Genomic DNA, 20,764 nt, shown 5'->3' on the forward strand with positions numbered 1-20,764 from the left:
ACGTCACAGTGAGCACAAATCTGTTGCCTCTGCTATTGTCATAATCAAAAGGCGGGGCTACAGTGAAATATTAGCTCTGCGTCTGCATATCTGTTATCCGAAGGGCCCTTTAACCTAAATGGTGTGCTTTCTGTAATGTCTTTGGTTAATGAATGGGTCTGTGAGGGCCTCAGAGCAGTGCAATGTGGGAAGAATGCTATAATTTCTTTTTAACATGCAGGAATTCTGAATACGAGAAAATGCATGCCAAATTTTATTGCTTCTAAATCTGAATAATTGTATTTCTGGGCTGTGCATCTGGGTAGATAATAAAGCCACAAAACAATTTAATGAAACATATAAAAAATAAAATGACATTACTAAATATTATAATATGAAGAAACTATTTTTTGCATATTGTCACCTAATCTTTCAACCATATAGCAACAAATAATGCAGCCATAATTGAAAGTTTTATTATCCATCTGAGTAAATTGAGCTCAAATTTACCTTGTTCTCGTTAGTTGGTGGGCAAGCCTATTGGGGTTACTGACAGAATTTCATTTTCATAGTGGATTATTTTTTCTCCTTTTCTATGAAATCTAAAATGGTCAATAAATAGCCCTGCTGCTTAATCGATTCTGAACTCAGCTCTTCAGAAAGCCACTCCTTGGTGGCACTGTGACCCATGCTGGCAGGCAGTCCTTATTTTAGACTCTGACTGCATAGATGATAGTCCTTTCTGGTCCTAAAACCCCACAGATACACGAAGGAGCCTAGTGTCTTTACTCTTTTGCTTGACATGTTTCCTGATCCCTCTTCGGGCTCTAGAGGTGAGTTTGAGTGCAGTTCTGGAAATAAGTTGAATGATACCAGCCTGTTGAAAAGATCTGTCTTTCCTAAAAATACCTTAAACAATTTCCATGGCTTGGGGTGAAGTGGAGGCTGTAACATAAGAGGAATGCCACCTCTGTTATCATCACAGCTATGTGGTCGATTGAGTGCTAGAACAAGAGGCCTTGTGTTCTTAGACTAGGCTGTAGGATGTGGGGGATGTCAATACCTAGAAGAAGATAGCATATTTTTCGGTAGCATCTGCAGAGTTGTGAGAAAAATCTCTACTGTTCTCCATCAGCAGTGTTAAATTATACTCATTATATAGTGCTTAGCCTTTTTCTGGAGCCCTGACTAGGGAAACCAACCTACTTTGCTATTTCCTAGCTTCTGTGTGCACATGGTGGACTCTTGAGCCTGTCCAACTGTGGTATCCTTCCATGTAAAGTGAAGATGACTCTTCCTAGCTCACAGCAACTGGGCTGGTTATTTTTGTTGTTGTTTGTTTGTTTGTTTGTTTTGCCAACCTGACATATGCTCAGCCATCTTAGAGTGGGATGCTTAGTAGAGAATTTTCTCAGATAAGATTGGGCCTGCGATTATGTTTGTGAGGCATTTTACAAATTTTTAGTTGATATGGGAGGACTCAGCCTACTGTGGGCGATGACATCCCTAGGCTGGTGGGCCTGGGCTGTATAAGAAAGACATCTGAACAAGCTAGGAAAAGCAAGTCAGTGTACAACTTTCTACCATAGTCTCCACTTCAGTTTCTGCCTCCAGGTTCTTGCTTATATGCTTTCCCTGGCTTTACTCAATGATGTCCTGATCATAGGCTGAAAGAGAAAATAAACCAAGTTGCTGCCTGGTCATGGTATTTATCAAAACAATATAAAACAAAAAATATACAGCAAAGAAGCCCAGGCTATGTGCATTAGAATCCTCACAACTATGAGTTATTCCTATCTTGGTGGCCATTTGTATCAAGTACCATGTATTAGTAGGGAGACTTTGTACTAGGCAAGCGGCCCTTCTGCCACAGCTCTTACCCCTTGCCAGCAAGGCCTGAAATAGTGTTGGAACTGTCTCCTAAAAGTCACAGTCATTTCAGGGACCTTGCTGTGTTTTTGCCACTTGGCCTCAACCAAGTCTATTCTAGTCCCAGAGGTGTTTGAATACCCTCATTCTTTTTAAAAATATTTTTATTAGGTATTTTCCTCATTTACATTTCCAATGCTATCCCAAAATTCCCCCATACCATCCCCCCACTCCCCTACCCACCCACTCCCACTTTTTGGCTCTGGCATTCCCCTGTACTGGGGCATATAAAGTTTGCATGTCCATTGGGCCTCTCTTTCCACTGATGGCCGACTAGGCCCTCTTTTGATACATATGCAGCTAGAGACAAGAGCTCGCGGGTACTGGTTAGTTCATATTGTTGTTCCACCTATAGGGTTGCAGTTCCCTTTAGTTCCTTGGGTGCTTTCTCTAGCTCCTCCATTGGGGGCCCTGTAATCCATTCAATAGCTGACTGTGAGCATCCACTTATGTGTTTGCTAGGCCCCGGCATAGTCTCACAAGAGACAGCTATATCAGGGTCCTTTCAGCAAAATCTTGCTAGTGTATGGAATGGTTAAAGAAAGGGTCGGGAATTTCATGCACTTATCTACATGGACTCAGTCCTTTACTCTCAGTTTGTACATACAAAAGATGATTGAGCAAAGGAGACTCAGTTTCCTATTGCTGATCACCCCTGGTCAGTCCTGTGTTGGCTACACACTTCCTGTCCCTTCCTGGAGCACACTTCTTATTGCTGATTCTGTCAGGGTATGAGCTGCTGCTTTCAACCTTAGCAGTAGTCAAGTCTGATATAAATCTATGTCCCGTTAGGGCCAAGAAAAGCGCATCAAAACCAAACCTCAGTCCCTGTCAATAGCAAGCTTCGGATGAGACTTTGGAGGAATTTTCTTTATAAAGCCTGTGAGACATGTCATGGTATATGCAGGGTCTTCTGGCTCCTTCTTGGGACTTCAGAGAGAAACAGATCCAGGGAAACAAGTATCAGTGCAGGTCAGTGAAGTGGGAGTCTATACTACTGTTATCCCAGAATATTGGTCTGGATGAATGAATCCATATACCTTCTAGTTCCCATGGAGAATACATGTTACTTGTTACACAGGTCAATATATTCTTGTCCTGTGGTCTTCTCTTCAGTCTTGCTTCCTTCTTCGGAAGATGGACATGAGGCCCTGGGAATAGAGTCATACTGATGGAAGATGCTGAGGTCAGGCCTTTCTCTCTCTGGTCAGAGGCAAGATGTTTGCAGGATTTCAGTTCTCAATTCATTTCTATCATGATGTGAAGAGCAAGGGCAGCTGAAGGGACTCACCTATAAGGACTTTATTAGTCATGTATGTGATAAAATACCTGATGAAAGGTATCTTAAAGGAGGACGGGGTTATTTTGGCTTATAGTTTAAAGAGAGACATAGTCGGTCATGGCCAGAAAGGCATGGCTGCAGAAGCATTGCTGGTCACATTGCTCCAGGAGTTAGCAAGAGGAAGTTGGCCTGAGCTATAAGCCCCTAGTAACCCACTTCCTCCAGAGAGGCTATACTCCTCTTAAAGGTTTCACAATCTTTCCAAACATCACTACCGTCTGTAGACTAAATGTTCAATATATAAGACTGTGAGGGACATTCCACACTGAAACCACAGGAGGAGTGGAAGACTTCCTGGCTTACTTGATGACAAGACTGAAGTCATCCTGTACGATTGGCTCTTAGCTATGGTGAGGAAGACCTTAGGTTCTCCTTTTCTTGGTCAGTCATGTCCATCACTCTGTGTACTCTTTGGAGGGTGTTAGCAATGTGCCTCACATTACACAAGAGAAGAAAATGATCTGGCATTGAGATCTGGAAGCAAAATTGAGTACCAGTAGCATTCTTTCAGAAATAAAATTTTTCTCAAAGGCATTATGTTTTTTTTTTTTTTTAAATTGTGGTAAAATACACACAACATGAAATTTGCCCTCTTAATCATGTTTAACTGCACAGCTGGGCAGTGCTAAGCACATTCACATTACTTTGCAGCCAATCTCCAGAACTCTTCATCTGAAGAATGGGAAAACTGAAACTCTACCCATTAAGTGACAACTCTCCTCCATGCCAGTGCCTAGCAACCATTCTGCTTTCTGTTTCTGTATATTCAGCATGCCATAGATGTGAACCAGGCAGTGTTTATCTTTGTGACTGTCCTATTTCACCTAGCAGAATGCCTCAGGATGTGTTAGAATTTCTGTTATTTTAATACTCCATTTATTTATTTACTTATCTCCCAGTAGATAGTTGACTTATTTCCACTTTTTGGTTATTATATACCCTGAGACTGTGAGTATGACCATGCAGGACATTTTTATAAACCTGCTTTCAATTCTGCTGGGGGTCATGGTTTGGAGGAGTCCCCTGAAGGCCCATGTGTCTGTCAGAATCTTTGCTTCTAATGGAATGCTTAGACAAATGTGCTGTTAAGTAATTATATCATAAGAGCTCTGACCAAATCAATGGTCTAACAATTGATAGCCTCATGATGTTTGGTAACATTCATCTCAAGAGGTTGAAGCTAGGAGGTGGAGTCTAGTTGGAAGAAGAGGTTACTAGGTATTCTGGTGTGTTATCTTTGCCTGTTTCCTGGATGTCTGGAGGTAAGCCAATTTTCTCCATCACATCCTTTCCACTCTGATGTATGGCCTCAGCTCAGGTCCATGAGACCAAGTCACCACGGAGTTCAAACTGAAAGTGTGAGCCAAAAATAGAACTACACTCAGCGTTGTCACAACAGAAGATCAGTGGGTAGCACTGGGTGGTCCTTTGGTGCCTCTCAAAGTCCAGTGCAAAACTACTGAATCATAGAGTGATTCTGTTTCTGAGGATGTACCAGACTGCTTTCCACAGCTGCTATACAGTCAGCCACTCCCACCAACACACAGATAATATATATGTATACATTCCAGTTTCTCCATTTTCTTACAAAGCTTTGTTTCTTCCAGTGGTGACTAGCCCCACGCATGCTAGACAAACACTATCACCTAGCTACAGCCCCTGTCATCTTTTTTTTGAGAGAGGGTGTCACTGGTTGCTTAGGTTGGCCTTGAACTCACTCTGTAGTTCAGTACGTGAGGATATGTCACCATGGTCTTGATTTACATTTTTGTAACAATTAGAGGCAGGACTACTTTTTTCATGTGCTTCTTGGCTGTGTATAGACTTGACTTTGAGAAATGTTTCCATCCCTTGTTCATTTCAGTCAAGTAGTTTTGAATGGTAGAGATACTTTTTGTAGTTTAGATATCAACCCCTTATCAGATAGGTTTCTTACAAATACTTTATCACATTGTATGAACTGTCAGTGTGCTTTATTGATAGTGTTTTCTGATACACAGGAATACTTAGTTATGAGAAATCTAATATTTCATCTCTAAGAAACTTCTGATGGATCCAATGTTAGAAAGCTTCTTCTCAGTTGTCTTCTAATTTAATAAATAGCTCTAGATTGGATAACTTGGGGTGAAAAGCCAAACTTCATTTCCTCACTGTGGATATTATCCAGCACTACTATATTTCAAAAATATATTTTATTAATTCTTTGAACATTTTATGCAATATACTTCCATATTCACATCTATATTCATAATCATATTCACCTCACTATTCCCACTCTTTTCAGATCCACTCTGTACTTTCACTTTGCCATCTAACCAACTTCTAGATTTCATCTTTGTATTTTTAAACCCGTAGAATCCAGCTTGCATTGCCTAGCTACTTTAGGGAGTGAGGTCTGCTCCAGAGTGTGGCCAACCCATTTGGAGTCACATTCTTAAAGAAGACTTCCTCTCCTAACATCTATCAGCTGCTAGGAACTCCTGAGTTAGGAGTGGGGCTTCATGCACACCTCCTCTCTACACTGGGGTGGTTTTTTTTTCTGATTTTAAACTTGTGCAGGTCTTCAGCATGCTGTCACATATACTGTCTGTTTCTTTGTGTGACTGCCTTCTTCTGTCTGGAAAATATTGATTTCTTGAGTCACCACTGGTTCTTGTACTACTTCTGCCCTCTCTTCCTAGGAGAGGTTTACGAAGCCTGGGGTGGAGGGTGTGATATGTATGCCCTATTTAGGACTCAGCAAGTCATAGTCTCTGATTCTCAGGACTATATTTTGAAGAGTCTTCGCAATCTCCATTGAATGGTCTTAGCATCCTGGTCCAAAATAACTGAGCCACACGTGAGGGTTTATGAGCTCACGACGTACACCAGAGTGTACATAGTGTTTTCGTTCTTATCTTTCCTCTTGTTCCGCAGTGTTGGATTCCTGTAGTTTTGTGGTGAGTTTTGAGATATGAAAGTGTAAGGCTTTCAGTTTCTTCAAAGTTGTTTTGGTTGTTTGGATTCTCCTTCTAACTATATAAAGTGAAAGCTTCTGTTTCCTTACAGCATTCCGTTGATAGTTGGATATTGATAGTGATCACACTGTAAACCTGTAGGCACTTTGGGTAATGTTCTACATGTCAGTAAACATGGAGGCTTTTGTTCTGTGAACATAAGATGCAGTTCCTTTGCCCAGTTTCTGTATTTTTTCCTTTTGTTTGTTTGTTTGTTTTGTCTTTAGCATACTAAATCTTTTGTGCCTCCTTTGTTAAGTTTATTTTCAATTTTCCTTCTGGTTTTTAATACAATAAATTGTTTTATGACTTGTATTTTGCCTTGCTCATTGTTAGAGTATAGAAATGCAACCCATTGCTTCTTTTTAGTACATAGAATATGTTGATTTTTGTATCTAACTTGCTGAGTTTATTGGCACTAACAGTTATTTTTGTGGACATCTCTAGTGGTTTCTACATACACAATTATTTTTAGAAACATTTTAACAGTATTCCATAAACAAATCCTCTCTTGTTTGTTCACGGGTCTTCTTCTCCCTCACCCTCCCCTCAGGTCCCTTGGGCTTCCTTCCAGCACTCATTGGCGCTTTCTTTGTGTCTATTCATGCCAACCTCTCATTTCAGCAGCTTTGATATTTTCTCATAACCTCGGGGCAAAGCCCTCACTCTTTAGTGGAGCTCAGAAAGTTCTTCAAGATCTGACCCAGTTCTGGAAACTCGAGACTACTGTAGGTTTTCAGCATCGTTTGCTCATCACAGGATCTTTTTTTTTTTTTTTATTGCACATCACTCCTTTATTATACTGATCTGGAAAGAGACTTAGTTATTACGCCCAAACGAGCTCTGAACCCACACGGTAGGGTCAAGCAGCTGGAACATGATTCAGACAGTGAAAGACAAAAACTCGGACATGATCCAGGGGTACTTCACCTCTACAAAACAAGGCCAAGGGATCCGAACACAGCAAGTGGTACAAGGAGTTTATCCCACTGATATGAGGAACGGCTTATTTTCTGGTGACCACACAGGACTGTTTCAACTGTCACTTAGCAACCACAGAGTTGCTTTTGTGTGCTGATAATATGTATATATACTTTTTTTTTTGTAAAAGTAAATGTAACATAGACTTGACAAGATTGATCCCAACTTTCTAGGGCCAGCAGCTCCTTTAGGGTCAGAGAGAAAGTAGGGTTAAAATCACCATGAGGTTACTTCCACTCTCCACTGGAATGACTATGCCCCCAGTTACCTAACTGCAGGAAGAGTGCAGGACAGGTTCCAGGGCCAAAACTGGACTGCAGCTTCTCCTCATTGGTCATACCACAGCAGAGTTCCTCCCTGACTTCTTCCTAAGCAGACCCTTAGTAAACAAAGACCTAAGAAAAACTATAGTTACTATCTCTCAACTCTCTTGGTACAGGGAGCTGTCCCTGGATGTGGTCCGAGAACCTGCACCCCCAGAGGCGTTATTCTGACTAGATTCTATGAAGGGAGTGGGTGCAGGGGATAAAATACTACAATGAAAAAGGGAGCCACAGGCCCCCATCTGCAGCTACAACTTAAACTTAAAATCCTAAAGACATAGTCAGTGTGGCAGGTGCTGGGGAGGGTGCAGGAGGCAGGAACAGGCAGGGAGGGTGTCGGGGTAGGAGTCTGCCTCCTCGCCTGCACTTCTTCACCTTGCCCTGAGCAGCCACAGCTTCCATGGCTTTGCGCACGGTCTCCTCGTCTTCCAGGAACTGCATGGGCTTGATGGGGTTCAAGTTCTTGTCCAGTTCATAGATGATGGGGATGCCCATGGGCAGGTTCAGCTCCATGATGGCCTCTTCTGAGAGATGCTTAACGATGCCCCGAAGGCTGTTGCCATGGGCCGCAATCAAGACCCTTTTCCCCTCTTTGATCTGGGGGACAATTTCTTCATTCCAGAAGGGCAGTGCTCTGGCAATAGTATCCTTCAGGCTCTCACAGGAGGGGAGCTGGTTTTCAGTAAGGTCTGCGTACCTGCGATCCTTGCTGATGTTGCTATAGAAGGGGTGATCAGGCTCCATGGGAGGCGGTGGGACATCGTAAGATCGTAAGATCGTCTCCAGATCTTTACCTGGGCCTCACCATGCTTAGCAGCAGTTTCTGCTTTGTTGAGACCTGTTAGACCGCCATAGTGTCCCTCATTGAGGTGCCAAGTCCTGACCATTGGCAACCACATCTGGTCAACGGCACCCAGGACTGTCCAGAGGGTCCGGATTGCTCACTTCTCCACAGAGGTGAAGCAGATGTCAAATTCATAGCCAGCATCTCGCAACGCCTGCCCGCCGCGCTTCGCCTCCTCGTGGCCCGCCGGGCTCAGGTCGGCGTCATACCAGCCGCTGAAGCGGTTCTCCAGGTTCCAGGCGCTTTTGCCATGCCGGCCCAGCACCAGCTTGTAGGCAGCCATGGCGACGGGCAGAGGATGCAGCAGCAACTCATCACAGGATCTTTGGACTGCTCCCGGACTAGTGTGCTCTGTCTCCCTACCTCTATAACTGGTCCTCAATGCCAGAATGCGTTGGCAGAGCTAGTTTAGGAGATCGCACTCTTATGGTCCTTGGGGACCCCGTATTCACCCAATACAATTTTCACACTTTTTTCCCTGCCTTATACATCTCCCAAAATAGACCTTGTTTTTGCATGAAGGGGGATGTAGGCTTCCTGTTATTGCTTTCTTAATTTTTTAGTGTAATAATGTGCTCCAAACAGGTCCTGAGGTAGGATACATGATAGGAAGATTTGTAGAAGGTTTTTTTTTTTTGTAGACTTTTTTTTTTTTTGTAGGAAAAGGAGCAAAACTAGGTAGAAATCAAGGGAGCTGGAGAAGAGAAGATTTGCCCTTGTTATTCATTAAAAAGAGTCACCAACCAGGCAGCATATAGAAGCTGATATGAGGCCTCCAACACATATCCAGTATAGTACTGCCTGGTCTGGCCTCAGTGAGAGAAGATGTGTCTAACCCTTGATAGACTTGAGGCCACAGAGAGTAGGGAGGCTTGGCAGCGTGGGGGACATCCTTTTGAAGGAGGTGGAATGGGATGAGAAACTGTGGGATAATGGACCAGTGCGGGGTGGCAGGTAACAACTGGAATATGAAAAATTAAAAGTAATACAGAAAAACAATGTCAATTTTAACAGTTTCATATATTCCACTCAGCAAAACCCATTGCTTGAGAGTAATCTTTATTGAAAATTGACCATGTTTTTTTTTTTTTTTTCTATTGGTCAGCTAGGATGGAGTCAAAATATGGTAAGAACCATCATTTTCTTGCACATTGGTTAGGATGAGACAGAATGGGGAGGAACAAAGGACCGAGAGGCTGCAATATACAGAGAGCACACGGGACAGAGCGAGAAAAGTAGGGGCAGGCCAAAGGGTGTGAGGGGAAGAGAATATGAGAGTGATTTGTCAGTGTCTGTGTTGAAGGCTGTCACATGTCTGGGCCTGGTTCACCCACCATAGAAGACGAGGCACTCTTTCCTATGCTCCAAGATCTTCTCAAGGGGAGAAACTTCTGGGGAGGTTAGATGCCTCCTGTACGGGCACATCACTCATAGTGGGGAGGTTAGATGTCTCCTGTACGGGCACATCACTCATAGTGGGGAGGTTAGATGTCTCCTGTATAGGCACATCACTCATAGTGGGGATCAGAGCTTCAGGGTGGGACACCCTGCTGCACTGTGGCTCAGTGAGCTGCTCCTGCTGGATGAGCACGGTGCTGGCACTTTGAATGACTGTCTTATTGCTTTATCAGGGATGTTGGAAGATGGCAGCCCATGAGGGATGGAGTGTGTGGACCCTCATGGTTGTGTACCTCTGTAACAGAGTTATATCAGTTCCCAAAGCCCTTAAGGATAGGGATTTGATGTCTAGTTAGACATTGAAGCAACTACCTTTAAAAAAGATTCATTTCACTTTTAGTTATGTGTATGTGTGTATGTATGTGCGTATAGGCACCAGCATCTGCAGAGGCCAGAGGCTTTAGGTGTCCTGGAGTGGAGCTTACAGGAAATTGTGAAACACCAATGTGGGGTCTTGGAATAGGACTATGACCATCTTGAAGTGCAAGAGCAATATTTGCTGCTGACAATGGAGCCATCTCTTCAGCCCCATTAAGGAAACTTTCTAAAAATTCTTTTTAAGAGCTAAGATAGACCTGGACAGTGATGGTGCTCGCCTTTAATCCCAGCACTTGAGAGGCAGAGGCAGGTGGATTTCTGAGTTCGAGGCCAGCCTGGTCTACAAAGTGAGTTTCAGGACAGCCAGGGCTATTCAGAGAAACCCTGTCTCAACTCCCCCCCCCAAAAAAAAAAGAGTTAAAATTATTTTGAACTTTTTTTCAAAATTTTATTAGATATTTTCTTCATTTACATTTCAAATGCTATCCTGAAAGTCCCCTATGCCCTCCCCAACCCTGCTCCCCTACCCACCCACTCCTACTTCTTGGCTCTGGTGTTCCCCTGTACTGGGGCATATAAAGTTTGCAAGACCCAGGGACCTCTCTTCCTAATGATGGCCGACTAGGCCATCTTCTGCTACATGTGCAAGTAGAGACACGAGCTCTGGGGGTACTTGTTAGTACATATTGTTGTTCCACCTATAGGGTTGCAGACCCCTTCAGCTCCTTTGGTACTTTCTCTAGCTCCTCTATTGGGGGGCCCTGTGTTCCATCCAATAGATGACTGTGAGTACCCACTTATGTATTTGCCAGGCACTGACATAGCCTCACACAAGACAGTTATATTAGGGTCCTTTCAGCAAAATCTTGCTGGCATATGCAATAGTGTCTGGGTTTGGTGGCTGATTATGGGATGGATCCCCGGGTGGGGTAGTCTCTGGATGGTCCATCTTTTCATCTTAGCTCCAAACTTTGTCTCTGTAACTCCTTCCATGGGTATTTTGTTCCCTATTCTAAGGAGGAGTGAAATATCTACACGTTGGTCTTCCTTTTGATTTTCTTGTGTTTTGCAAATTCTATCTTGGGTATTCTAAGTTTCTGGGCTAATGTCCACTTATCAGTGAGTGCATATCAAGTGATTTCTTTTGTGACTGGGTTACCTCACTGACTGGTGTGAGGTGGAATCTCAGGGTTGTTTTGATTTCCCTGGTGATTAAGGATGTTGATGAACATTTTTTCAAGTGCTTCTCAGCCATTTGGAATTCCTCAGTTGAGAATTGTTTGTTTAGCTCTGTACCCCATTTTTAATAGGGTTATTTGAATTATTTTGAACCCTCACCCTCTCCCTTCCTTTCCCTCTTTTACACACAACACACACACACACACACACACACACACACACACACATACACACACACCCTTTTAAAGCCAGGGCATCATGTAGCCCAGGCCATACTTGAATTTACTATGTAGCTAAAGATGGCCTTGAATTTAAGATCCTCTTGCCCTTGCTTCAAAAGTGCTGGGACCATAAGGGATGCTCCATTATGCAGTTTATACAGTGCTAAGGCTAGAACTCAGGGCTTTGTGCATGCTAGGAAATCAGTCTACCATCTAAGCTGTATCAAGCCCTTATCGTTAACTTTGTAAAGTCAAGTACAAAGTATCTTCTGTTTCCCTGCTTTGTACATCAGGCTGTGTTCAGAGCTTTGAGAGGAAGAGTTCATGAGACATGCCTTGGCTGAGTTTTATAGATTGTTGATGGATATATTTTCTCACAAGAAGTTTAGCTACAGCATTGCCAGAACTATATTCTTAGGACCAAAAGGGATGCAATAGATCTGTGAGCTGGTTAATATTTCTTGTCAACTTGACAAGGCCTAGAATCATTAGGAGCCCACTTCTGGGCATGTTTCTGAGGGATTATCTAGATCTAGATTAAGTTATTTGACATGGGTAGATCTTAACCTTTGGTGACACTATCCCATGGAACAGAGTCCCGGACTGAATGCAAAGCAGCAAAATCATGAACACCATTCTCTCCTACTCTCTGCTTTCTCACTGTGGCTCATATGAGCAGCTGCCTCAGACTCTTGCTGCCATGCCTTCTGCTCATCCCTTTGAACTGGAAGTTGAAACAAGCTCTCCATCCTTATGTCAGTTACTTTTTTTTTGTCATAGCAATGTGAAAAGTAATACAGGACTCAAGGAAAATTTATTGAATAAAACAAACACTAATATGTGTATTAAAAGATACAGTGAAAACTGTGAGAATAAATATAACTTAGCTCCAGAATATGTTGCCTGGAATTTAAAGCCCAAGAAAATTAAAAAAAAATGAAAAAGAATAAATGGACACCCAAGTGTGGGTGCTAATATGGAAACATAGGCAGGAGGATTATAATTTAGAGGCTCGCTGAAACTACAGATAGAATGCAGGCCAACCAGAGATAGAGAGTGAGAGATTGGGTGAGTTGACTTCAAAACAAAATTAAACTACTCCCATGCATTCCTCAAACCCCAAAGAACATGATAGATACTGCTATCATCAGTGAAGAATCTAAAGGGTTATCAGAGCCTTTTGATAAGGTCTGAGGATACATATAGTTCCAAAATTCATGTTAGAAACCCTAAGCTTCATGGTATTTGGAGATAGGGCCTTTGGTCACGTTATTAGCTCACAAGCCTGGAACTCTCATGATTGGGATTAGTTAAGGGGATTATTTACCCTTGTAAAATAAGCCCGAAGGAGTGTGATCAGATAGCTCAGTGGGCAAATGTGATTGTTGCCAAGGCTAACAACCAAAGTTTGATTCCTATCACCCACCCACATAGTGGAAGGTGAGAATCCACCCAGCAAGTTATTACCTTACTAGCATTATCACACACACACACACACACACACACACACACACACACACACACACACACAGAGAGGGGGGGGGAAGCTGGGAAAGTCATTCAGTATGTGAGGACACAATGAGAAGACATCATTTGCAAGTTAGAGTGTGACCTTGTATAAGGCACAGGGTCTAAAACACCTTAATATTAGACCTCCTAACCACCATAATTATAGACCACTTATAAGACAACTAATTTATGATATTTGTTGTATCAACTTTAAGTGGCTAAAATATTCTTTTCTGGAGATCAACCTAGAGGCAGTCAAAGATGGACAGGTGTCATGGAGTAGAAAGGAGTACTTGAGATGTGAGTAGAACCTGAGGAAACCATGGTGGTATGGATAGATGCTGAGAAGGTAGCCAAAAGAAGTGTCTAGAGTGGAAGAAACTGGTTCAGAGTGTGGAACTTGGAGTGAGAGGTTTCCATCAGGAAGCTCAGCTCCAGACCTCCATCAGTGTCCACTTGATACATGCTGGTAGGTGGGGAAGTAGGCAGTGAGAAGCTGTTTGGTGGTGGAGAAGAGTCAGGTAGAATGGTGGACATGCTTCCTCCCAGGGTTTGCTGGTTTCCAGACCTTTCCCTTTCTGAGAGTCTTCTTGTTGCTCTCCTTTCAATACTTAAGTAGTAGAGGTCATGTCTATTCTTCCATAACTGTGTAGGTAAACATCAGTGAGGGAACTGCTTTGGGTTTCATATAAGGAGAAAGACAGAACGCTGTGCACAAAGATCATTTTTTCTTTACTAGCAAGCAGTGAGAAATCAGGAGCATCTCAAGGAGGATTAGCATACAACTTGATTTTTGCATAGAGAATTCAGACAAACTGCTTTTGCAGATTTAAATAATCCCAGGATGAAAGGTACTGTATAAATGCAAAGTGTTATTATTATTACCCAGTGGCAAAGAAGGGCATTTCAAAGAGTGTTTCAGTACAATACAATTTTATTTTGCACAGAGAGTTCAAGGGAGAAAGCTTTATTTTATAGACTTAAATAATATCGTAATGGAGCTACAGTAAAATAAATAATACAGATATGGTGTTAAAATAAATAATACAGTTAGGAGGCTTAAATAAATAATGGTGGAGAGAGAAGAGAAATTAAGAGTCCTGGGAGAAGGCAGGGGGAGATGCAATTTTGAATTATAAGTGGTAGAGGATTGAGGTCTACAGGGTCCTAAAATATTCACGATGCATCTACATTGACCACAAAAAGAGGCACAGGAGAGGACAGTTCACAACCAGGGGCTTAGATAGCAGAGTTAAAATTTGTTTTGGTGGTCACATGGTTTCCCACACTGTTATAATGGGTCTAAAGATGTATCAAAGCTTCTGGTGAAGGACCCAAGGGTGGCTTACCTACTGTGTGCAAAGTCTTAGGTTTGATTCCCAGCACTACAAACTAAAACTTTACCTTACAAATTAAAACATAATGACAGTCACCATGCTTTAGCCTTTACAGACAACAATGCCTCTTCTCTCTTTTAACCTTTGTTCCATAATCTGTCCCTATTTATTTTCCTACTGCACTTCAAAAGCGATCCCACTTTCACTGTTTCCATAGCAGTGACCACAGAACAAACTGTCTGATTCACAGTGCTGATGGTTAATTAACCAACTCAAAGTGCATGTGCATGCATGTTAGTGTGTGTATATGAAAGCCATTGGTCAACCTTGGATGATGTTCCTCCAGACACCATCCACATTTTTTTTTGAGACAGAGTCTCTCACTTTTACCTGGAACTCAGCAGTTTGGTTAGATGGGCTGAAGAGCAAGTCCCAGGGATCCACCTGTCCCTACTTCCCCAGTGCTGGGATTGCAAATGTATGCACCACAATGCCTGGTTTTATTTTTATTTTTATTTGTGTGTATTTTTTTGTAACATAGTTTTTGGGTATCAGACTCTGGTGTTTGTGTTGTCAAGACAAGGATTGTATTTTATTAGTCTATCTCCTCAGCTCTTCTGTTTCTTTTAGAGGCTAGATTTTTCTCTTTCTCTAGGGGCAGTATCACAACACTCCAGGATAACTAAACCTCCTCTTCTGCTGTGAATGTGAGCCAGGCGATTGCGTAAACTTGGGTGTCTGAGGATTAGAATGAGTTGGGTTCCACTGGGAAGAAGCAGCCAATTAGTAGCCCTAGCTTACGAATTTGTGCTGGGGATGAGACCTATAAGGGCCAGGCTCGTGGATCTGAGTGAGTTGGAATCAAAGGGTTGAGGTTCATGGGGTCTGAGATCCGAAGCCCAGGTGGACAGGGTGGCTTTTGGCATCTTCTGCACTGTGGGAGGAGGGACTAAGTTATAAAGCTGAAAAGTGGGATATGTTTGCAGCCATCCCTGGAGAACATAGAGGCTCCCAAGGGTCCATGGGCTTGGCAGGCATTGTCAATATTCGCAGGCACTGCTAATATGTCTGTTCTTGAATACAGTGTAGGGCTGAAGATGAGGAACTAGTGCTCAATATGGTGAATGTTAACACAAGCCAGAGACACTCATATACTCTACCCTAGTCCAAAAACTGGCTGGAGGAACTTCTTTAGCTCTTGGGACAATATTTTGATTGACATTACCAATTTCCTGACGGATATTTTAGCCAGAGGTCTACTTCTTACTCTATATCCAGATAAAATGTTGGCAAAGAACCGCATCTTTGTTTTGAGATGTTAAAATAGTATTTTTGTTAATTTTATAGCTTCATAACGATATATATATATATATTGATCATATTCATCACCCTCTCTTCTAATTCCTCTTAGATTTCTGCCTACTCACACAACTCATGTTTGCTCCCCCCTCTTTTTCTCTCTCCAGTCTTTCTTAAAACCTCTAACTCAACTTTTATTGCACAAATATTCTGGGAAGCTGGACCTGCATTGTTGACCTGCCAGGGTCATACTCTTATGGAAAACTGACCCTCTTCCTCCCAGCAATTACCAAATGCCAATAGTTCCTCTGTTAAGGGTGGGGATTCATGTTCACCTTTCCCACTCCATGCTAGAATCCAGTTTGGCTTGAGCTTGCACAGATCTTGTGCATACTCTCACAGTTGCTGTGAGTTTATGCTTGTAACTGCTGTGCTCTATTCAGAAAATGCTGTTTCCTGGTAGTCGTTCACTACCTCTAACTTTTACAGTTTTATGCCCCCTCTACTGCAATTATCCTCAAGTGTTGAGGGGAGGAGCATGATAAAAAAAGATGTCCTATTTACGGCTGATCATGTCCCCATTTTTCTGCATATTGACCAGTTGTGCGTCTCTGTGTTAACTGCCATCTAACATATGAAGCAGCTTCTCTTATGATGGTTGAGAGATGCACTAATCTATGGGTATAGCCAAAAGTCATTAGGAGTCATTTTAATTCTATAACTTCTTAGCAGAATCCTAATAGTACATTGTCCCTAAGAAAGGAGCTATAACGTATTTGTACATAGGTTTTTGGCTTTAATAATGGTATTAGGTATGAGTTCCATGTCATAAAGTGGGCTTTGAATTCAATCAATACAGGATTTTTTCATTGCTTCTTTGACATTCATACTACTATTACATCAGTGAGTACAACTTGTTAGGTCACTCATTATTTTAGCTTATAGCACTCACAAATGGGTAAGAATGATTGTGGCTTTTCTCTTCCAGTAGTGTTCTTAGCACATAGCCCACTGTTGTAACCAAGAGTAATGGCGATAGTCTGTAGTATTTGGGACCTCACAGACCACAACTGAAAAAAATAGTTGACCCATTTCTGATACTGAAACTTTTGTTTGTTAGCATGACTAATTGGAGAGGTTTTTGTACACTTTTTTTGGAATTTGATTGTAGGTTTCTTGAATGTGAACTTTGAAGATGAGAATGTTGATGTTTGGACAGGGCTGATAAACTTGGTGGAGCATAGCCATTAGCTAGACATGAACCAGTGTGATCTTTGTGTCCTTTACTTTACAAAACCATGGCCTGGTGCTGACTGGAGAATGTGGATTTGAAGTGAGGCAAAAAAAAAAATTGTGGTTAGGGGAAGAATGTGAACAATTGTGGGAGCACCCTAGTTTTCTGTCTAAATGATGCAATGACACCTTTTATTGCAAGTTTCGTCTTGGCTCTTGGCATTGTATGTATTGGACAGCTCCACAGAGAGAGAATCCAGCAAACTTTGGGGTCATTGTTTTCCCAAAGTCAAGAGGAGGTGCCAGATGTACTGTTATGTACTGTGGAAGGGAAAAGGAAAAAAAAAACAAAAAAAAACCAAAACCAAACAACTAAGAAGCAAAATAGAAAGGCTGGGAAAATATAAATAAAAAGGAGTGCAAAGTTTTATTGTCAACTGCTGCTGTCACCTCCTGGAACTACAGTCATATCTAAGAAATATGTGACATACTAATAGGAAGTAATTTACCCAAGGATGTTTTTGTGTCTGGAATTGCCTTCTCTGCTTGGCTGCGGGAACTTTGTGAGTGTATATGCATGAGAGCTAGCTTGGTGCTTCAGAAACTTCCCAATTTGTGCACAATGTGACTTTTATAAGGCCATTAAACTCATCCTGGGGAAAGTGCGCTAGGAAGCAATGATACACAGGATCTCAAGGAGCCTGTGAACACAGACAGAGATGGCAAAATGATGACCGCACGCTCGTGGCTAAAGTGACTTTGAGAGCTGTAGCTGTTCCAGGCACCCACCTGCCAAATGAGGTTTTTCTCTTTTCTTTCTGCCCTTTGTGTGTCTATTGAGGCCTGGGTGGACCTTTACCAGTGCCATCTCTGGTCTAGGAGACACTGTTGTTTCTTCCAGCTGTGATAGGGTAGACACTCTGAGAGCAGAGGGTAGGACCCATGCATATGTCCTGGAGCCTGAGACTCAGCTCTCAGCTTGAAAACATCTAAAGAGCCATGGTGACCCCAGGACACTGGTAACGAATCTCTATAGCCATTACATTAAGTCCTAGTTCACAGACAGGAGAAGCATGGGAGGGGGTGGAGCTTAACACTTGGTGAAACAGTAGAGGCCACAAAGACAAGAGAACAAAGCAAAAGGAGTTGAAAAGAGGAAAAAGAAGATATGAAGGGAGTGACAGGAAAGAGAAACAAAGAACCTGGAACAGGAGAAAGAAAGGCAGAAGGGGCAAGCAAGCAAGAGGGGGGTCTTGGGTAGAGAGACCAAGAAGGCAGGGCATGGAGGATGTTGGAAGGCTAAGCCTAGAGTCCTCTTATAAGCTTTCTCCCTTCAAGGGCCTTTGATTGTTCATCCCCTAAACACACACAAGACAATCAGAACATTGAAGGTACCAATGAACTCATAGCAACCAGGGCCAGATAGGGGGATGGCCAGGACTGGCTTTGCCCTCGAGGAAAGCAGACATCAGATGGCTTTGTTGAGCATGATTGTAAGTTCTCACAATGAGTGGTGTGTTAGGCCTTTTCCCTACTGGGCTGAGAAACTGAAGGCTGAGATTTTGCTTTCTCTGTGACTTGAGCTAAGAATCCCTGTATGTGGAGACTCCTGGAGTAGTGGGGACTTACCTCTTTAGTCCTGTCATTCAACTGATACCAGAAAAGGGACCTTTGGTCCTTAGTGGGTGGTGGCTACATAGAAAAAAAAGTAAGGAAGGGGATTATGGGGCCTTTAATTTGAGTTCTGGCCTGTATATATCTCCTGTGTCCTAGCTTGGGAAAAAAGAAATGAGCCCTTTATCAATTTTTAATAAATTGAAATGACAAATAATCCATTTAATAAATTATTAACTGAGAAAATTACTGAAAACTGAAATATCAAACAATCGTGAGCAAATGCTCGAAGCAGCGTGTTTATTAATAACTCACCCTGCTGTGGGAGAGTTGCTGATGCCATGCATCTCACACAACCGCTGGCTGACCCCATCCAGGCCCAGGGTGCTGAAAACCTCAAGCTGGACCTCCATAGGGGCATATTCTGTGCAGTTGTGTGTGTGTGTGTGTATGTGTGTGTGTGTGTGTGTGTGTGTGTGCATGTGCTGGTTCAAAGGCAAATATTTGAACCTGCAGCTGGCAGATTATGGGCAGCTATTGGATAGGAGGTACCTATGTGGACATAGAACCTTGGCCGACCCCAAGACGTTTCTAGATTCCTCTGTGTAGTGCTGGAAGAGGGCCAAAGATATTTTTACCTACAAGGCTTAGTTCTTTAAATTAAGACCCATGTTCTCAGGTTAAATTACCTATGCGTGTTTGAAAGAGGTTGGGGTTACTTACTCCTCAATCATTGCAATTGAAAACATTATAAGCTGAAAATATCTTTAATACATTTAACCTATGGAGTGCCTTAGCATTAGAGCCAGCAGCCAGTTATTCTGAGATGCCATATTGTATTTATGCAATGTGATGCCCAGGAATCAAGTTGTCTTGATTATCATCCTTGTTATCATCCCTGTTTTACAAAAGAAAGAGAAGTCCCAAAGGTCAAAAGACGGGCTGTGTTTTCTTGGGTTCATGGGGCTGGCTTGAACCTGTGGCCTGCCTCTCTGCTTAGTACTGCTAGGAAGATGTTTTCTGCATACTGTGAGCTGAGAAGGAGATCTAAATTCATTTCTATGAATGCTTACAGCTTCTGCAGCACTATAAAAGTAGAACTGTGGTAAGTTGACCTGTCATAAGCTGGGAGTTATCTGGACAGAGGGATAGTGCTGACGTAATTGGTGACAATTACGACTGGCAGAACCACTGCCCACGGGAGGCCTGTTGGTTTACAAGCAATTGGTCTGGAATGTGAGAAGAGGGAAAGGATGGAGGAAGGTCCAGCCTGGGGAGGCTGAGTGCTGTGGCCAGCTTCTGTTAAGGTTGATGGCCCCAGACTGTCAGACCAGTTCCAAGTGGACACAGTTTTGTCAGGATCTCCTTTTGCCTTCTCAGAACTCTTACATGTGGTCACAGAGACTTGTGTGACTGAGGTGCTAACAGGAAGTGGCTGAGGAGGTACCTCAGTATTTGGGGGGACACAGACATATCTTCATTACCCCTGTATGTGACAACAGGTACTGGCACCCCAAATGCTTCATTTTCTAAAAGCAACCCCACCCTGCCTGCATTCTTTCCTGGATATGGAAGCCTGGAAACACTTCTTCCATTTCAGCCCTGATGTGGGACTTGGGGAAGTCAGGTCAGCTGACCTCCTTGTGTCCTAGTTTCTTTATCTGTAAAATGGGGATAATAATAAACAGGGTAATTTGATGACTGGGATTGAAACAGTCTCATTATATAAATACAATATGGCACTTTGGGATGCCAGGCTGTATGCTCGAAGTTGGTGCTGCAATGGGTATTTTTAGGAAGGAAGAATGGGGGGAGCAATGGGTGGTTTATAAATGTTTGTTACATTAAAAAATGTGCGAGTTTCAATTGTGCAGAGCAGAGTATCATTTGTTTCTAGAAAAATTCACTGCTGTGGAAATGAATTGGTTTGCGCTGAATATGCGATGGTTCAGAGAAAGGGATATTAACCCAATTTGCATTTCTTTGAACTGAAATAAATTATTGCCATGTTTGCATTAGTTGGGTCAACTGGATGTGATTGGGCAGGCTGCCTGTGGGGAGGGCTGGCTTTGGGCTTGGAGGTTTGTGGCAGGGTCAATGTGTGCAGATTGGCAAGCACCTTCCAAACTTGATTATTAACCTTGGAGCAACTGTAGATCTTTTGGGGTCTGATGACAGCAGTATAGCATACTCAATCTGTAC

The 20,764-nt window shown here is 42.6% G+C and overlaps 1 pseudogene across 1 annotated transcript; it reads right to left on the minus strand.

Annotated features, from left to right (window-relative positions):
• Window positions 1-7,703: 7,703 nt before the first annotated feature.
• On the minus strand, window positions 7,704-8,677 carry LOC110284964 (annotated as a pseudogene). The gene has a single exon (XR_002377003.2). The product of XR_002377003.2 is annotated as a phosphoglycerate mutase 1 pseudogene (transcript).
• Window positions 8,678-20,764: the final 12,087 nt, after the last annotated feature.

This window comes from Mus caroli, chromosome 18 (genome assembly GCF_900094665.2).
Source record: "Mus caroli chromosome 18, CAROLI_EIJ_v1.1, whole genome shotgun sequence".
In the NCBI taxonomy this organism is placed as follows: Eukaryota; Metazoa; Chordata; class Mammalia; order Rodentia; family Muridae; genus Mus; species Mus caroli.